We start from the raw sequence: 19,284 nt of genomic DNA on the forward strand, positions 1-19,284 counted from the left end.
TGTTGTGTATATCACTTACACTCAGGATGTAAGGTTACCAACCTGATCCATGAGCGAGAATGGGAACTGTTCAATCTGATTACCTTCTTGTCTTGTGCTATTAAAAACATCCATTACAGAACAGCATCAGAGTTTTCATACTGACATGAAAACTGTTAAGTACAAAACTTTCCATTACATCACCTGTACACATACAGCAACGTTCATAATCTGACCATCATTCTACAATTCATGTGTCTTGCCCAATTAACTATTTACATACATTGCCATAGCTGTGTCTGGTGTTTCAAGAATAAATGCAACAATTCTTACTGACCTTGTCTACCCAGATAATCTTATACAAAACAGCTCTAAAGCATTTTCAAAAGAGAATGGTATATTGTTAACATTTCTGTAAGAAATAGCAAGACACAAAGCATTGGAACACCTAGCACAACTTTGTTTTTGCTGCTCTGGAAAACACCAGCAATTTCCAAGTCAGCAACATGCTGACTGGTAACAGAAAACCTGAGCTGGAATAGAGACCTCACTGTTTGCTTTCAGATTATAACACTAATTTGAATTCCGTATTATGCATTTACATTGATTAGTTATGCACAACTATTATGGGCAAGAAACTTTTTCTAAGTACTCTGCAAGCATTTACTGACTAAAGAAAAGACTGTCAAGTTGGACGATAAATTATTTTGCTGAGACAAGAAAAAAATGAGGAAAATGCCAAAGGCAGGAAGAAAAGATCTGAGGGATAAGAGGGAACAAAAGACTGATGGCAGCTGGAAAAGAGGAAGAAGCAAATAGCAGTCAGGATGAGAAGGAGAAGGAGGAACAGGAAAAGCAAATACACAGGTTCCTCACAGTATTAGGAGAGCAACAGCAAAAGAAGGGAATATTTGTGCATTTGAGTTAAGCACTTCTAATCTGAAGCCTCATTTTCCTCAGTGACTCTAGGGGCACCAGAGACTTAAATGTCATGCCCAGAGGAGCTCTGGCATAAAGAAAATGTAAAAATGGTGCATTGCTCCAGAGCCCTGCAAAGTGAGCAGTCACTTGAGTACAATGATTCTGCTGACTGAGACACTGCTCCTAAGTAAATAAATAAACAAGTTATTATATTTTAACAACAAAAAATATTTTGTGGATCAAGAATATTTTATTTTTAAAGGGTGTCCCAAAATTACCAGCCCTGTACACAGCTGGTTGAAACATCTTCATAGGTCAAGTCCTTAAATGACCTCTTCTCTTTTGAGAGAAAAGTAGCAACAGCAAGGCATGATGTTTAAACATCTGCTGCATTCCACATAATCCATGTAATTATACTGATGATGCCATGGAAAACTAGTGTCTTATTCTCCCTCCAAAGTTTCTCTTGCCTTTGGCTGATTTGGTCTCTGTTCAGCTGGTACATGAGATGGACCATTACAAGGATCTTTGCTGTGGGGCTCTTCAAAACACAGCAAAATGTTTCCTTCTTTATGAGTTACCTCTCAAAGAATCATGAGTTTTCTGCAATGCTTTTAAATATAGAATTTTTCCTGCATAGAAATTATAGATGAAACTAAATTTTCTTTTCCCCCCCTCTCTAAATGACATCTTCAGTTTTCTTTTATAAAGTAATTTCATTTCACACTTGAATACAGTGTTCTCTAAAGCCAGTTGTAGATTTGGTAGGAAGCCTGCCAATTCAATTTTTCTAGAAATTCAAACTAGCAGTGAATATTGCAAGAAGAGTAAAAAAATATTGTAGTAAGCATCCATTCTTGTCAGACCAATTCTGCCCTTCCTTTCCCCTGACAATTACCAGTTTACATTTGACAAGTCTGCTGCAAGAGCAGATACACAATCAGCTGAATGTATCATTCTGTCACCAGACAAGGCAGGGTAACATACTAAGGACTACCTATGACAACTGAAATATTATAATCTGCTATCCTGCTTAAATATTTTACAAACCTTTCACTGAAGTTGCTTATAAGCCAAGAATAACTTGCAGAAGGCTGTGGATGCAGACAGCTAAACTGGTATTCTAGTTTGCTTCTGCAGGTAAAAAGTCCACATGGACCACAGAGTAACCAGAAAATGTGCACAAACCAGTATCTAATATAGTTTGTCCTATGAGAACTGAAGAAATTTTCTCAGTGTGTTTTACACCTGTGACATATCACATCATGTGCTCATGGTCCTCATCCTAGTCTCAAAAAAGAAAGCTGAGCTATTGCAAGCTGGGCTGCTGTCTAAACTTCATTTTTCAAACAATTGGATATATCTGATGTTTCTAAAGGCTGAGTTAAAGATAGTGTTATAATCTTGCAAATGTTTCTGAACTCCAGTTCCAGTTTACATTCCACAGATAACATGAACAGTTCCTCTCCTCTTACATTAGTAACATTTTTTTTTTTTTCAAACAAGACTTTACCCAAGCAAAGCTTTGTGCTTCTGGGGCTGGGAGCTTGGGAGCTTCATGTGAGCTCTTCTGTTCCTTAGATTAGGTCACACTAAGGGGCACAAATTTGCAGAACTGAAGTTACAAAGGAAAGTCAGGAAAACAGGAGATGGAGACAGTTCAGGAAATAAAAAACACAACAAAGAAAACCCACAGACAGGATTAACAGCAACTTTCTCCTCACAGCCTTGAAAGTATCAGCACATGGCAAAAACCACACAGTCATGGTATATTTTATACTCAGACTTTGTAAATAAGAAAAAAGAACTGTAAATACTATGCCACTCCGCTCCCCACCCAGTTTTTGCAGAATATCTGCAAAACAAAGTGATAGAACTATTTTGTATACATACATTAATGACTAACTTTCACAATGCCTGTGTTTATTCCTATACCACTCTTACCACTGCCATCTTTGCTCTACTGGTAATTACCAGTAAGGTTGCCTTCTATTTATTCTGGCAATGTTCAGTTACTCCTGATATATATATATATATATATATATATATATATATATATATATATATATATATATATATATATATATATATATATATATATATATATATATATATATATATCAGGTATAGTGCTGTTAGTGCTGTTAGTAAGCTGGCTATGAGTTAAAGAGGCAGAAATAATACCCTTAATTCACTGCTATCCCTGACATGCAACATCAGTATGTAGGGCCACTACATGGACAAGGACACAGTTCCATAAAATATAGCAGTGGTTACACACACAAAGGGAATAGAAGAAAGAAAAAAATGACAGTTCATTGTCTGGAGATGACTGCTGGGTCTTAGTCTTTCAGGCTGCTCCAGATGGGGAGGCTTCTGTCTTTTTAAAGTCACATCACTGCGATGATTCCCCAAATACATGTCCTTGACAGGTACAGTTTAACAAATTTATTTATCTAGTTTTGAGTGGTTTTATTAATGACTATAGAGAATTGCAAGAGAAACACTCTTTCTTTACCATTGTGCCAATAAAGCAATAGATTCCAGCTTAAACCACACGGTCACATTGCAGAAAAAGATCACACTGCAAAATCTGTCACTTACTTGGTAGACAGTCTGTAAAGTACCCATTGCAAAAAAAGTATAAAAAACAACCACAATCTACTCTTTTATGGCTCTTAATGCTTGTTTGAGTTCATTGCTACAGGCCTGCTTCACACTAATGGGGACTTTTACAAATAAGCAGATTCTCTGAATTCAAGAGTAATTAATCTAATGGGACTACTAGTGCTGGTATTAGAGCAGTAGCAATACAAGATTTGCACATAAGCCATACATTTCCCTGCCATTCTATGAGCTACTTGTTCCCAAATGAAAACTCTTGGTAGTCTGTGTTTACTTTTGTTTTGTAGTACTTCATAATTTGTTTCATTACTGACACAAAAGCTTCCCTAGAAAGCAAAAACATTTGTTTATTTTAATTGACCCTGCCTTGAAATCATCATAGGATTTGTTTGTTGGCCAAAAACATTTTAACAATACGTCTGATTACAAAGCTAGCTGAAAACATGGATCTGAGAGCTTTTTCTCCACAGAAACAACTTTTATTTTAAAAAGCAAATTCCTATCTTCTATCTTCCATCTTCCATGATCAAGTTCTTTGAAAAATATATTTGGGTCCCCAGAATTGTTGCTAAAAGCAAACTGTTTACTTTATAGTGCACACAGTACTTTTCCAATATTAAGAATTATATCATTCATGTGGAGAGTACATGTGCCTGCCACAGGTGTGGAAGTGAGAAACAAAACAAAAAAAACCCCACATTTTACCAAATAAAATCCACCAAATAGACTCATCACTATTAATTGGCTCTGCTGTGCATGTAGCAAGTAATGCAACTCTGCTACTGCTCTGTGAGGGCTATTTGTGTACTGTGACACACTGAAATACTCTGCTGAAAAAGTAGAAGTCTAAAACAACAGCAAAGTCCAGTCTCACCAGCCAGCTCTTGTCTGCCTTTGTTAGCATCAGGGAACTCTAAGAAGGAACGACACCTTTATGTGATGTAGAGAATTAGGACCAAAATGATCCTTCCACAACCTGACATGGTTTTACACTCTGAAGTACATTGACCCTTTTAAATTTGTTTACCATTTTGACCTTTCTAAATTAAGCCCCTGCTATTCTTTTTATCCTGTGGACAGTAAAGCACAGAAAAAAAGTGAACTAGGTACAAATTGATCAAAGATTCATTAAGAGCAAGACAAATAACATATCAAGTTAAATGCACTATACCATTAGAGGATTTAAACAGCTGCTCCAGTAAATTGTACTTCACACTACAAAAGTTAGACTTAATAGATAGAATGACCTCCCTAAGAAGTCAGAGCAAACCAGGTTTTATATAGCTGATATTTCTGTATTTGAGACATTTCATACTAATGTAATGCTTTAATATCTAAAACACACAATGCCACTTTAAAGCTATATAATAGAAAAAAAAGTGTAAAGAATGAGACGTTTGTTTAAGAGACTCAATAAAGGTCAGAGGTGTTTAATATTGTTACTAATCACCACATTATCCATGTAAAGTATGCAGAAATAAAGTCACATTTTGACAAGATGTAGCTCCAACACAGTCAGTGGAGATGAGAAAGAAAGGGCTGCTATCTATCATGTTTTTCCTGTTCTAAGAAATGAGAGGACTGGTGCCAGCATTAGTTTCCTGCACTCTGTATGCATAGATGGAAGCAATCGGGAATCAGAAATTAGAGTGCAATTAATTTAAGAAACCAAAAGCAGAGTTCTAGAGTTCTAGAAAGATCCCACCATCTGTTTGCCAATGCAAACTAGGAGACCTATTCAGTAGTAGAGGCAGCATCTCAAGACCATTGTTCCCAAATCCCTATGCCAATATTTAAATAGCAAGACTTGAAAAGCCCAATCTGATGAGATATCCTCATCAGAGAAACCAACACAGAGCACACAATCCCCAAGACACCATTTATTGAAATGCAATAAAGGAGGTGCAAAATGCAATGAGATAAATCCATTTTAAATACTGTTCCATCCCCTTGAAGATTCAATCAGTCTGAGAAATTATAATGGATAAAATTAATATATTGCAATGGATATATTATATATATCATGGTCAACCATTTATCTAAACCATGTCTGCTTTGAGTGTGGGAGTGGTCCAGAACAACTCCAAAGATCCTTCCCATCTAGACTTAATTAGTCTATGTATCACCCATTTATTCCTCATTCAACACTGCAAACAGAGAATCAGACCTGCTCCCTTTTCCTGTGCCATATCTGAACTGAGTCTGCTACATTTGCTCCCCATACTGCTTTAAAGATTAAGGTCAGCCTTGACAATTTTTTCACAAGCTTCCTAATTCCCCATCTAAAACTCAAAATGCAGTAAAGCAGGAACTGTAGCACAAAGTTTTGACAGACAATTTGAAAAAAGAAGTCTTCAAAATGCTTAAATCCTGAGAGTTTCTGATACCAAAAAAAAATATGGAAACAGCACTCCTTAATGAGATGGACAGTGACAATTTCAATGGGCTTTGCATTCATGACTCAATGATTATGGGATGTCTGAGACTCCCATTGCTTATACAACTGCTCTTGTTTCTATCAATGCAATTTTTCCTCATGACTTTGTGCAGGAATGATAACAATTTGGAGGCAAATGGGCTTCTAAAAGGAGGGTCACACTTCTTTCCTCCCTGCTAGGACAATCTCAAAAAGAACCTTGCACTTGCCTGTGAAATTTGCCTGTGCAGGATTTGCCAGAAGAGGATCACACTCCCTGATTTTCCTGTCACCAGCTTATCTGGTAATGTGGTGACTGCCAGCACATCCTCATGTTCTTCCTCAGTGCAGCACATTTCCAACAGCTTTCTCCAACAGTCCAAAGGCTCAGCCACTCCTTAGTGCACAGGCTGCGCATCTGAGAGGTCACAGTCCAGAAATGAAATTTCCCATGGCCAAGAAGCTCTTGGAATTGAAAGAGGAATTCTGAGCCCTGCTCAGAAGTAGAGTTGAGTCAGGTGAAATGCCATTCTAGCATGGTTATTACACTTCCTGGGCTAGAGCAGGTATTGACACACATTCCTCTGTGTGTTCTGGACACACATTCCAAACCCTTGGAACTAGCCCAAGACTGCTTTAGTTCTTTAGTACACACTGTAAAACCACTATAAACCGCTTCATAAAAAAAACATGATATCTCAAGGTGTTAACCTTTAACTTTTTAAATGAAATTCAATCATAGCAAAATATCAGACAGCATGATATTTCACTAGTATAAATAAAAATATTATGAATGAAGGCACTGTTTCTTTTTGGAAAAGACTGACCAGAAAAAAATCCCCAAAACTTGTAAGTGGCATGTGACTCACATTCCCTTGAATGAAATGTTGTTAATTGTGTTGATATCAACATTTCTTTAACCAACAAGGATTCACCTTAGAGAGACAAACAATGCCACTTAAGTCATCCTAGATTTACAAAGTTATGAGATCAACAACGATGAATGATAAAGGGTTTCTAGTAACATTACTCAGAGCGAGACTTTTACAAAAGGAATGTCCAGCAGGAAATAACAACTGCAGTTAGAGCAGAAGGAAGAAAAAAAGAAGCAATCTGAATGAAGAGAGTAAGACATGAGATGTATGGAGGTATTTGTAAAACAGGAGGCACTAGAACAGACTGCCAAGAGAAACTGTAGATTATCCATTCCTGGAAATTTTCAAGTTCAGGCTGGATTGAGTTTTGAGCAACCTGGTCTAGTAGAAGGTGTCCCTGCCCATTGAAACGAGATGATCTTTAATGTGCCTTCCAACCCAAACCATTCTGTGATTCTATGATTGTCTTACAGCTGCATAATCTGCTTGCTCCATTGTGACCACTCACTGATAGAATCACTTCACTCACTGTTCCAATGACAGCAGCAGTTTTGGTGGATGTGACAGTAAAGTGTCATGAGGACAACCATCAAGACGGATGTGCAAAAGTTCAACCAGGGAACTGCAGAAACTACTTTTTCCCCTCTGGTGTGCATTAATAATAATAAATGCATATTGCCATTGCATTCAGCACTTTAAAGTCTCTTTTAAGCATTTATTAGAATTTTAAAACTTTATAATTTAGAAGACTGTTTTTCAAAAGGGAAAAGTTGAAATGTCAGGCTGATAGTAAAAGAGTACACTAACAGTCAAGAAAAAGGGGAATTTTTTATATGTATAAACAAAGTAAAATAGCTTTATTCACATGGACTTCACAATGCACCTCACTGAAGCATTAGAAACCTTACTAACAATGGGGAAAGAAAAATAGATATCAATTGCATCACTCTGAGACTGGCAGGGCAAAACAAAAAAATCTGAATGTTTATTTTCAACTGGTCCAGAACTGGCTTTATTTTGTCACCAGATGTTGCCTTATGAACTTTTAGTCAATATTAAACATTTCACCTGGCATGCACACCCATGATTCTAAAAGGTTTCTAAAAAAAAACAAGACACCAAGTTTGATCAAACATCCCTATTTAAGAATTGGAAACATTAACAGCACTTCTATTAAAGCAAATGAGGGGAGAATAGCAATGAAGAATGCTAAATCACTAAAAAAAAACCAATTTTTTTTTCTTTCTTTTAATGGATACAAGTAAAATATTAAATTAACAACCAGATCAGGTTGTGCCAAACCCTCCCCAGCTTTAAAACCATAGATCCAGGATCATTTGACACCTGTTATGTGACATCCTGTTTAATACTGCTGGGCTGAGAAATTGCTACTTCTGCTACTCTTGAGCCATCAAAAATGCAGATCTGGAGAGTTTCACAAAGTCCTTGGGAACAGATGCTTTTCTTCTAGTTTATTTCTGCTTGGCAATGACCATTTAGAATGGAGCCCTCAGTATATCCCATATTATTTTCAGATGTTAGTTCACCATCTTTTTAGATGAGAATCTCAAGAAAAAGGGGGTTGGCTACCATGAACAAAGAAGTCCAGCTCCCCAGATGAGTATGCAAAACTGATATGAATATTAAGTCTCAAGAATGACATATTAGTTTTGCACCAGCAAAAGAGAAATAAGGGAAAAACTTGGAAAACACCTGTCAATTTCCATCCTTGGCTATCATATATGTTCTGAGTTATGTTAATTCCACCGCCCATATCATGATCATAGCAGTCCATCCCAGCCACATTTGGGATGGAAATCCTTAAGAGTCACTGTACCTGTTATTTTATTTGTAATGAGAAGTATTTGGTTTTCATTGTGGTATCAGGGTTATATCAGGAGCAAATCCTCATTAATTGTGAACCTTTTCGAACACAGGAGACCTTCACGTAGAATTGCAGTAGTTTCTATGTACTAAATACTGCAAGAATCATAATGGCCTTGGCTCATATTTTGTTAGCAAGGGCAAATTTCCTTTAAAGAAAGAACTAATTACTTCTGCTTCAGATTCCAAACTCCCTCCAGGTTGCATTGTAATTAGATTCAAAAGACACGCCAGAAAGTGAGTTGAAAGCACATTTGGCATTTTTAAATATGCATTCAGATAAACTCAATAAATCTGTTGATACACTGTTATCTATTGCTCTATACAATACCCTGACATGTTATTCTTTACAGAAAATCTGCCATTAAACACTCTGCATTTTTAGTAAAAAAATGCAAAGTGTTCATCAGGGACTAACGATATATGAATGTGGAGAAGCTCCTTCTTCACAGCAAAAGAAAAGTAAAATCAAAAGTACAAAAGACATTTAAAAAAACCCAAACAAACTCAAATGAAAATGCAAAAGAGGCAATAAGTAATGACTTCCACATTGCATGGATTGAAGACTCACCTGTTGTGAGGATGTGACAGCATTAAAAGCTAGATTGAAAAGAAGAGAGAAAGACAAACATTCTTAGAGAAGCACTGAGGCTCTCTTGATTGTATAAATGTGTACTTCTATGCTGAAAGCTCTCTTTGTGGCAATGGCATCTTTATATTCAGCAGGATTGCATCGCCATTCATATCACACAGAGTGTTTTACTAGATTTTGTTCTCATTAGCTCTGTGCAAACAACTGAACTAAGAGTGAGAACACTGAATCCTATTCCTTCTTGAGCATTGTTTACCAGATCTCTCACTAACTTCCAATCAGTTCCACCTCTGCAATTTTATTGAAGGCAATGAGTTTCCACAGGTATTGTCATATACCATAATTAGAAAGCAGTCTCAGTTCAGTGAGACTTTATTGGCTTGACAAGCCATACAGAGCTTATAAGTGTGTAAGAGGAGAGAGAACATTGCCAGCACTGTCAGAAATCAAGTAACATCCATCTAGGAGAAAGTGACTTTTTAAGCCTGAGATTTGAACTCCTGTGCTGTCTGTCAATATCTGCAGTGCACAGAAATTAAACCTCCCCTCTTATATTTGTGATCACTTAGAAAGCTTCATATTCACGTTTCATGTTTCAGGTCCCAGCTAAAAGAGTTGCCATATCAGTTCGGGTTTCATATTCCTTACACACATTTAATTAATGTGATTTTTTTTTCCTAAGCAACAGTGTGCATTCTATTCTCTATCATTCCTTTGTTTCTTTGTAATAACCTTATGAGTAGTGATAACACACACACAAAATTGTTGTTCTGCTTCTTTGTATTTTGGCTAGCAAAGCAGATAATCTCAGCAACCTGCCTGAACGTTGCACTCCAGCACTCCCCTAATGTCAATGACAAGCCTGGGGCTCTTGGAAGGAAAATTAACATCTCAGTTAGATTGTCTGCAGGGATTTTCTAAGAGTTTCTCAGTACCAGGTATCTCTTTCCTATTGTTAAGGAAATTTCCCAGAGAGATCATTCACCAGACTCTCCACCAGCCACACCCCCAGTGTCACAGACTGTCACTGCTGGGGCTGTCATCCCTTCACAGGGGTGGCTCCAGTGACCTGACAGGTCCCTGCCTGACTCCCTGCACACCTCTCACAGTCAGACCAGGTTTCCTCACCAGCTCAGTCCCAGGGTTTCCATAGCAGAGTCTCAGATGTTTCATTCCATAAAGCCATTTATCCACAGTGCAGTAACACACAGACAGCCTGAGCTGGTGCCTCCAAGGAGGGACCCTGAGCTAAGGAGCCCCTGGGCTCTTATCCCCTCACAGTCCAAGAGCACCAAAGTCTCTTCCTCTGGAGGCATCAGCTCCTGCCGTGTCTCAGTGTCCCTCACCTGGCTGTGCCACAGGTCCCTGTGCCCTTTGCTGTGCAGTTCACAGCCTCTTGTCTCAGGCTCCCACCCAGAGCTACCTCAGGTTGTATTCCCGACACAATGAAGTCCTGCCTTGCTTTTACAGTTGCCTCACCTATTTTTGACTGATCTAGATCCTTCTGGGAATATGGATTTCATCAACAGTTCCCTGATGAGACTTGGCAATAGCATCATTGTGAAACATGTTGCCACTAATCCTCATTTTACTCACTTTTGCTATTGACATATGTCCCCCTGTACCCACTTTCCATACAAAATAAACCCAGATTTAAGTAATTCCTGTCCCATGCTTCTTAGTTTGTTAAATTAACTCCATGAAATATTCTATCATGATCAATAATAGGATGATAATAAAAACCATACATTATAACCTTCCAGCTATATCCCTGTTGTCCACTGCACTCTTTGCCTGGACAACCTTGTGGACAGTTTCCTTCTAAATCCTTTCGGTAACCCAGCCACTCCTTCCCATAGGTACTTCTGACCTTGTAATCAAATGGAAAGACCATAATCTCCTTTCTCATATTTGCTCATTCAGCTGCCTAACATGAGGTTCCTTTGCCAATTTGCTCTTATAGCATAGTTGCCTCAAGTAGTCTCCTTGCTCCCATACTTTCTTCTGACTAAATGAATCCCTTATCAGTGTTTTCCCCTTTGCCACCATCTTTGCAGCTTCTTTATTCCTATTTCTTTTTTTTTTTCCAGTTACAGTAACCTCCAGATGATTAACTGTAGTTAAAGCTCTGTCAAAAGTTGTGCCTTGGTACTGGTACATGCATTTTTACATTCATTTGCATTGAGTTCAAAATATTTAAGCACATATGCATTAAAATCCTGGAGACTTCTTTTGGGAAAGTAGGCTATGTCCATACCTCAGATATTATGGCTCTGCATCAAAATATAAGCACAGAGGCCTCCACTACGTTTCAGAGAACTCTGAATTTCCTAGAGTCATACTCAGCTGCATGGAATCACTAATTAACACTATAGCCTTTGTCAATGGACAATGGGGGACACTGACTTTCAGCAAGGTAAACTTTATTTTTAGAGGCAGGTAGAGCTGGAATAGTTTCTGGTTCAGTGCTCATGAATTCAAATGCAGGTTCCAATAGTTACCTCTCTAAAGCCCTAGAAAAGTAATTTTACCCATTTATTTCTTTATGAGACTATTACTCCATTTTTGTACTGAAATAATTAGGTGTTTTAAAGCATTCCCTTATCATGGAAATACCTTATTTCTAGAAAATGATGGTGTGACCTCTCTCACCTCTTTCTTCTTCTGCCCCTTCTCCAAAATCTCCAAATCTCATATGCCATCAAAATGCAGGAGAAAAGTGAATGTGTGTGGAGACATGTAACAGTCTGTCAAAACAAAAGTCAAAAGGAAACAGTTGAGCAGGTAATTTACCTTTGAAGCAAAAAACCACCAAAAATTAAAAAAAAAAAAAACAAACACAGGCATGAAAATTCAAGGAAAAGCCTCAAACTCTCATTTTCCATAGGAATTATATTAATAAGCCTTTAAAAAAAAATCAAATTTATTGCCTATACATTCATCAGGAAAGAAAAAAAAAGGATAGTTCATTTACGCATAAGTCCAGAAAACAAACCAAGACAACCTGACTTTCTTCCACTTGCAAGTTTCCTGGCCCATCCCGCTGCCAATCCACTCTGAACACCCAGAGCTGCGGGACCCTCCTGCATGCCAGGAAGCAGATGAGGCCTGGCAGCTCCGAGGGAAGCAGCCTCTGATAAAACCCTTTCCCACTTCAACAGCTGCTGCCAGTCATCTCATCACAGGCATGTCAGGCATGGAAACTATCAGCTCAGTTTGCCCCTTAGAGGTATAAATAAAGTGTTTACAAAGTTCTCTGTAAAGAGGTATTTCTCACTATGATTTTTCAGATGCTGTTAAAAGTTTCTTTCAAATGAATGGAATGCAGGATTTGAAAAGAAGAATAATAATACTCGGTCAAATTTATAAAAGAAATGAACAGAAAAGTGGTGTTTCTTTCATGAAATGACAGAAAGTTGATGCTGTTCTTCTAGGTCTTTGCTTTTATTTTCCTTCAAAATGGGTTGAGATGTAAAAATAACAAAAAATTATGTAAGATGAAAACCAGAGGATATTCTTTTCATAAAGATCTATTAATTCCCTACTATCTTCCCACTCAAGAATCTGAACCTTGTTTAATTGATAACTTTATGTCCCCAAATAACTTTTTCTCCTTATAAAAGTCATTCCCTTCTCTAATGTAAAATATGCTTAGGTAGAGCAGATTGTTGCATAAAGTAACTCTGAGTAAGCCAATGTATTAAAATGGTTAGCTAGAATTTTCTGCTGAAGTTTACAGAGAAAAAATAGTATTGGTAATCTGCAAACCCTTAGATACATATTCTGAAATCCCATATTTTAGAGCAATTCAGATCTAAGACTTTAACTTTTCGTCTCTCATTAAGCTTCCTGTATACTGAAAGATGACCTGTTCTCCACTGATCCTGGGAACAATTATGCACATGATAAAGTTAATATGCTGTAAGTAATCATTGCAATGACCCTTGGTGCATATAAAATTAAGTAGGCATGTATATCCTAGTAAGTTTTAGGCCACCGTTTATTTTACCATACAATTTATATTTTTGTCACTTTGTTTAGATTGGTAACGAAGAACGGTAAGAGAGGCCTTTGTGAAACTTGGAGAAATCAGAAACTACAACAAATTGTGAGTCACCAGCATCGCCTGCCTCTTTCTACAATATCTAGGCAAATAGTGATTATTAAGATGTCTTCCGTTTCTAAATAAATTGCCATCATAGCTAAAATGCTACACTGAGAAGTGTCTCTGGCCATTTCTTCACAAAAAGAACTCTCCAGGCTAACTTCTTTGGGTTTTATCAGGAACTCACCAAATTCAGTCACTCACTGCACACACAGGGATCTCACTGCATGAAACTCATTGCACGCAGCCTGAGCAGGACCTTTAGAAGAAAAATGGTTCTGTCTCTCCTTGTAACTTCACCAGAAAAAGACCTGAAGGCTTGGCTTCAAGATCCTGAGATATATGGCAGCCAAGAGACCAGCTTGCAGCCTTCTGGTTTTGTGAGAGTATTTGGAAGCTTGGATCCTGCCAGAAGGGAGACTCATCACAGGGAATTCTATGATGCTCTGCAGCACAAACACTTTTAGAGGCATAACTTATGTGTCAGGAATGCAAATTAAAATACCTATTCTCTATAACAGCTCTCAGGTAATAAGAAAAAATGTTATAAAGAAAAAATATGTGACAAAGAAGAAGAGCAAGCAAAGTTTTCCAGAAACTTTTGCAAAGAAGAAATAAACAATACCGTTCCCCACTCACTGAATGATATAATGGTGACTGCAGAGACTGAGAGACAAGAAGGAACAAAAAGGAAGAGAAAAGAAGCAATGCAAAGGAGTTACAAACTTAGTTTTCCAGTTTTGAAAGGCTTTGAAGTGTGGCCCTTTTGGCTTATTTGTAAAGCCTGTAGCAAACACAGCAGAACAGTGTGGAAGTTCAGCTGTGACTCACTGTGTATGTAGATTGCACAAGGACTTGATCTTCTTGAAACAGCAATGTTGAAAGCAACATTTCTGTGAGAACAGGTAGCTTTGCATCTGTATCATTTTACTTAAGTATCCATCAAGTCTTCCATAAATTTGTGAAAACAGAATAGACACTGTAAATAATACCAGACACCAGAACTGAGTGCCAGTTCTTGAAATGAAGAAAATTCTTAAAATCATGAGAAGCAAAACTCTCAAAGGTATCTTAAGGACTCAAGTATGTCTTCCTTACAGTCCAATCAGAAAAAAAAAAAAAAACAACCAGACAATTCTTTTTCATTTTCTTCTAATTTATCCTTTAGAATTAAGAAAAACTGTCTCTTTCACCAAAGAAGTAAGTGAATTGTATGTATTTTTTGCATGACCAAAGTATGGGACTACAAATCCCCAGGCTCCATAAGAACCTCAGTGACCGTCTGGATGACCAGTTCCAGATCATCCCCTCACAGTTCCCTGCTGTGAGCCTCACTCCCAAGTTACCTGTGCCTTGTTTTTAACAGCATATATTTCTGTGGCTAGCAAGTCTGGCCTCCCCTTAGGATCCTCACCTTGCCATTTTCCTTATTTCCCCAAGGGCAAGTCCCTTTTTACAGGAAGTAAATAGTTAATGGCATCCCCCTGTCTTCTCCTCACAGCCTCCTTTGTCATCCAAAGTTTTGGAAGCGTCTCCTACATGTGGCAGCAGCTAAGTATGGTCTAATTTAATGTGTGAATTTCAGCTCATTCTTATTCAACAACAGCATTCAAGCATATGTGAGCATTTCAGCTTGTGGGTAGGTTCTACTGAAGTCAGCAGGGTTGCAAACACAACTTTTATGTCTTGCTGGATCATATTTACTTCAGAGTGATCTCCTCGGTGCCTGGCCATGGTGTGAGCAACAGGAGCCAGTTCAGTTCTGAGCAGCCATTCTCCTGATGCACTGAACAGGGGATTACATAGATATGCATATATGCCTGTGTATACACATGCACAGCTATAGATATCTGTATTTTTGGGATGTATATACATCCCACACACATTGCTTTTGACAAGATATGAACAGTGCAGCTCTTCTTCCAAAGTCCCAGCTAGTTTCATGTTAAGATATCATCACACTGACTCGGGTGGAAAAAAATGCCTCCAAAAGCTTTCAAAGTTTAGCCTAATAGACCAGGTTTGTTTCCAAGACTTTGGCCTTAGACATAAGGCCTTGATTTGAACACTGCCAGACTTTCTGATAGACACCTGATATGGACACTAACAGACTTGCCCTGCTCACAGTCCAGTTCTTCCCAAGCAAGTTGTTGTGGTCCTTTGAGTGTCTCTACCAGCTAGACTGTGTTCTCCTGTCAGGGCCAGGAGCCTGCCATCTCCAGACTTGGCTGGCAGCCTGGCTGCCTCCTGCTGCTGCCTGGGAGCCCTCGGGCAGCCCGTGCTCACCAGCTGCCCGCGCCGCCTGCCAGAGCCCATGAGGGAACGTGTGCCATCGGCCACCTGGCACGGGAGCCCCGGCTGCCTGCCACCCCTGCCCGAGCCCAGTGACCCCCCACACATCAGAGAGGTGCCATAAGATCTGGTTTGCCACTCTGCCAAAGCTGCCCAAGCCCTGTCCTCGCTTCAGCCTTCCCTGAGACCTTGGACAGCCCAGTGCCAGCAGCCAATGCTGCTCTTGCTCCAGCGAACGCTGGTGGCTGCCAGCCGTGTGGAGTGGCAGCCCTGGTCTCTTCCAAGCAGCTCTGCCACCTGCCCTTCTCCTGCAGCAGCTGCTGAGCTATTCCTGCCCACCTCTGCCTCCCCTTGGGTCTCACCCTGCATGCTGGGTTGCAGTGAGTGACCCTCAGGCCCTACAAAGTTCATCCACTCAGTGTCCCCAGTTCCTCTCTCAGGGATAAGGAAATGCCTGCTGCTGCTCACCTTTGCTGGGATTGGTGAAAACCTCCACCTCCCACTAATACTGCATTTCTCTTCTCTTCCTTGCTCCCTGAAATGCCATGTCTCCCAGCTGTTTAGTCCTTCACATGCTTTGGGCACTTAGAACATAAAGGAAGGGCCAATCTGTCAAAGGAAGGGCAGTCACTGCTATTGCTCTGTGACATTTGTAGCATCAACCCTTGTCATCCTGCCAGATGTTGCAGAAATAATCAAAGAGCTTCTAAAACAGTAAGAAAGAAATTTTGAAAAGTTTTTAATCTGTTCTACATGACTAGTCATGGCACCCACATTATTTATTCTAATAAACTCTACTTGTATTTAATGTCATGCAGAAATAGAGTCTGCACATTGAAATGCTTGGAGTGATCTCTTGTTTCCTAGTCAGTACATGAAAGTGCTACAGTAATAACAATTCCTCCTTTCTAAAGAGAAGATGTTTCTAACCCTAGATGCCCTAGAATCCAGATTCACCAGGTTTACCTCTGCCCATGTTCCCTGGGAGATGAGCATTTCTCACTGTTCCCATGGTGTGGTTGACTGTGAAGGCTTCTGCAAACCTGTCCCTTGTGCCTCATCCCTGAAACCCTGCCCTGAAGCTCTAGAAGGAAGGTTTTGCACTCAGATGTTTAACATTTCTTCTCAAATTTTTAATCTGAAGCAAATGTTTAATGAAATATGAAAGAGATGCAAGAGCAAGAAGAGGTTAATGCAAAATTAATTTGCCAAAAGAGATTCAGATATGCCAGGCTCAACTATGAGGTTAGCCATGGAAAAGGTAATTTCAAAATAAAAAAATAACTAAGAAGAAAAAGGTGTGTAGGAGAAGGGGGAAATAAGGTAAGAAACAAATAAAGGGAAAGACATATTTGTCCTGAGTAGTCTTTTATCTGATTCTATGATTTCTCAAGCTCTTGAGTTCTAAGCCAAGATCAATTGGGATTAATCAGTTGTATAGAAAACAGTGAGAACTCATTGCAGGCTTTTAGAGTTTAAATTTGTTTATTGAGCACAATTTGGTTAGCATCAGGTGCTGAAGTTACAGACACCAACACTAGCATAGAAATTACTTTATTTAGCTCCCAGTTGGAAGTTTCTATAGCAACTGGGTCCTATAACAGAAAGCTGAGTTTCTGCCACAGGAATACTGCTACTGCTAGAGATTGTTAATACTGTATTTTTGGAGCACTCAGCTGTTCCTTAATTCTTTCTAAGCCTCAACCCCCCTTTTTCTGAGGTCTTTCTTCAGCATAAATCTGCCTGCTTAGTCATACTTGAAATTTTGCCTTTTGCTGTTAACTTTTCTTCTTTGGCTATATCAGAAACTTTGTATTTTAGTCCAGATTCAGTTTCCTTGGAAGGGAAGCAGAGTGCCCTGTCCTGCATTCTCCTACTGGGCACAGCTAGAGGGACAGGACTGGGAAGCTGAAGTTGTCAGGAGTGTCCAGATTAAGATGCCTCTCCTGGACCTACTACTACTAATGAATTTATACTTAGGGCAAATTCTGTGGATGTAACTCATGTCCCAGATTCAGAATGCAATCGCACCTCAACCTGAAACCAGCTCGTGCTTTTAGGTAGGGTCAGAGAAAAGCTGTGACACTTGGCTTGCAAAGATTGGAGACTTCATTGCAATTCCTCTGTGCATTGGAAACTCATGGCTGAGTGCCACCTTTAGATATTGAATTCCCACTGTCAAACTCTTCCATGCACTTTCTGTCTTATCCCTACATTATTGAACTGTGCTTAAAAGCTGCAGGAGTACTCCATAATGAGAACTGTAGTATTGCAGAGTGAACAGATGTTTCTTTTACCTGCAAGACATCTTTATACATCTTTCACAACTGTGAATCAATAGCCTTTCTTAGCTACTAGATTTATTTTGAGGGGACACAAACATTTGTATGAGGTGTTGGATGGAGATGTAAAATGTTAGGAACAGAAGTAGGTGTTTAGCTGGCTCAGCAGTTAGGAGTAATTTTTAGATTCCTTTCTTGGTGTGTGGGTAGTGGCATTAGGGTTTGTTTTTGTTTGGGTTTTTTTACTTACTTTTCATGTTGTCATTTATGGATAAAACAATGTCAGTTTGAATCAGATGTTTATACTCTCTAGTACAGTTTTTAACTTATCTGGTTTAATTCCCTCTGCTTCAAAGAGAAATATGCTTTATGTTAAAAAACCTCTGGAGACGTCCCTTACACTGTCCTGGGGACTTCTGTCTCGTGAGACAAAGTACCAGCTATCTCCAAGCCTCAGAAAACAAAAGCTCATATCAATGAAATACAAATTTAAATTTGGTGACTCAGGCACAGCACAGAGCATATGTTTTGAATAAGTATTCCTAGGCAGGTGGCCACTGCAACCAGAATTAATTCCTGTGGTTCTTAACACGTGGCAGAACCTCACTTAACAGCTCAGGCAGCAGCTCCAGGAGGGTGGAGGAAGTGAACGCTGCAGGATGACCTGGCTGTGCACTTTAGGAGAGCTGTAAGGGCACTGAGGGTTGTGTGGACTTTGAGGTTTTACTTTTGAGAAGGAAGAACTGCAACAGCCCTGGTCTGTGTTGGGGAAGTCTAGGTGCCTGGGATATTGGCTTTTTTGCTTCTGTTATCTCTCCAAAGCTATTCACTCTGGCTGTCTCTTATCATTCCTAATAGGGGCTTTTGATTTTCCAAGTGACCTTAATAAAATGGGATCATCCTTGCTAAGGTTTATAGGATTGCTATTTTAAGTGCTGGCAGTTTGAGAATACCTGTCTGAAGAAGTGTTTTCCTTTCCCAGGGCCCTGATTTTTACTATGCAGTCCTGGGCTGGTTTCCCTATCCTAGAATATTGATCTGAGGCCAAGTGTGGGATGCTGCAGCCTGTCAGGGGTGCCCCATCAATCCAGGCACATTTTGTCTCTGGCAGCTGCAATCATTTCGTGTCTCTCGCAGATCTCTTCCAAGCAATTTACATCTTGTTCTGTAAATTCTTAACATCTCACTGCTGACTTGCTGGGAGGGCTTGTTTTGGAAAAGGAAATCAGAACCCCAGAGAAACCTGTGCTTCCACACAGTGCTGAAGGCAACAGAGTCTCTGGGAGACTGGGAAGATGAAAATGCTGGAATCT

General features: G+C 39.2%; 1 long non-coding RNA gene across 7 annotated transcripts in view; it reads right to left on the minus strand.

Annotated features, from left to right (window-relative positions):
- The window catches only part of LOC110476341 (uncharacterized), a 114,221-nt gene extending 100,859 nt beyond the window's left edge, over positions 1-13,362 (minus strand). For 6 of the 7 annotated variants that reach the window (XR_014949602.1, XR_014949599.1, XR_014949596.1 and 3 more), the window contains exons 1-3: positions 12,297-13,362; positions 11,945-12,039; positions 9,272-9,300 (exon numbers count right to left, since the gene is read on the minus strand). This is a non-coding gene — a long non-coding RNA (uncharacterized LOC110476341). Of the gene's footprint in view, positions 1-9,271; positions 9,301-11,908; positions 12,040-12,296 lie in introns of all 7 variants that reach the window. The other variant, XR_014949585.1, reaches the window with a different exon arrangement.
- Positions 13,363-19,284: the final 5,922 nt, after the last annotated feature.

Source organism: Lonchura striata, chromosome 1 (assembly GCF_050655825.1).
Source record: "Lonchura striata isolate lonStrDom1 chromosome 1, ASM5065582v1, whole genome shotgun sequence".
Taxonomy (NCBI): domain Eukaryota; kingdom Metazoa; phylum Chordata; class Aves; order Passeriformes; family Estrildidae; genus Lonchura; species Lonchura striata.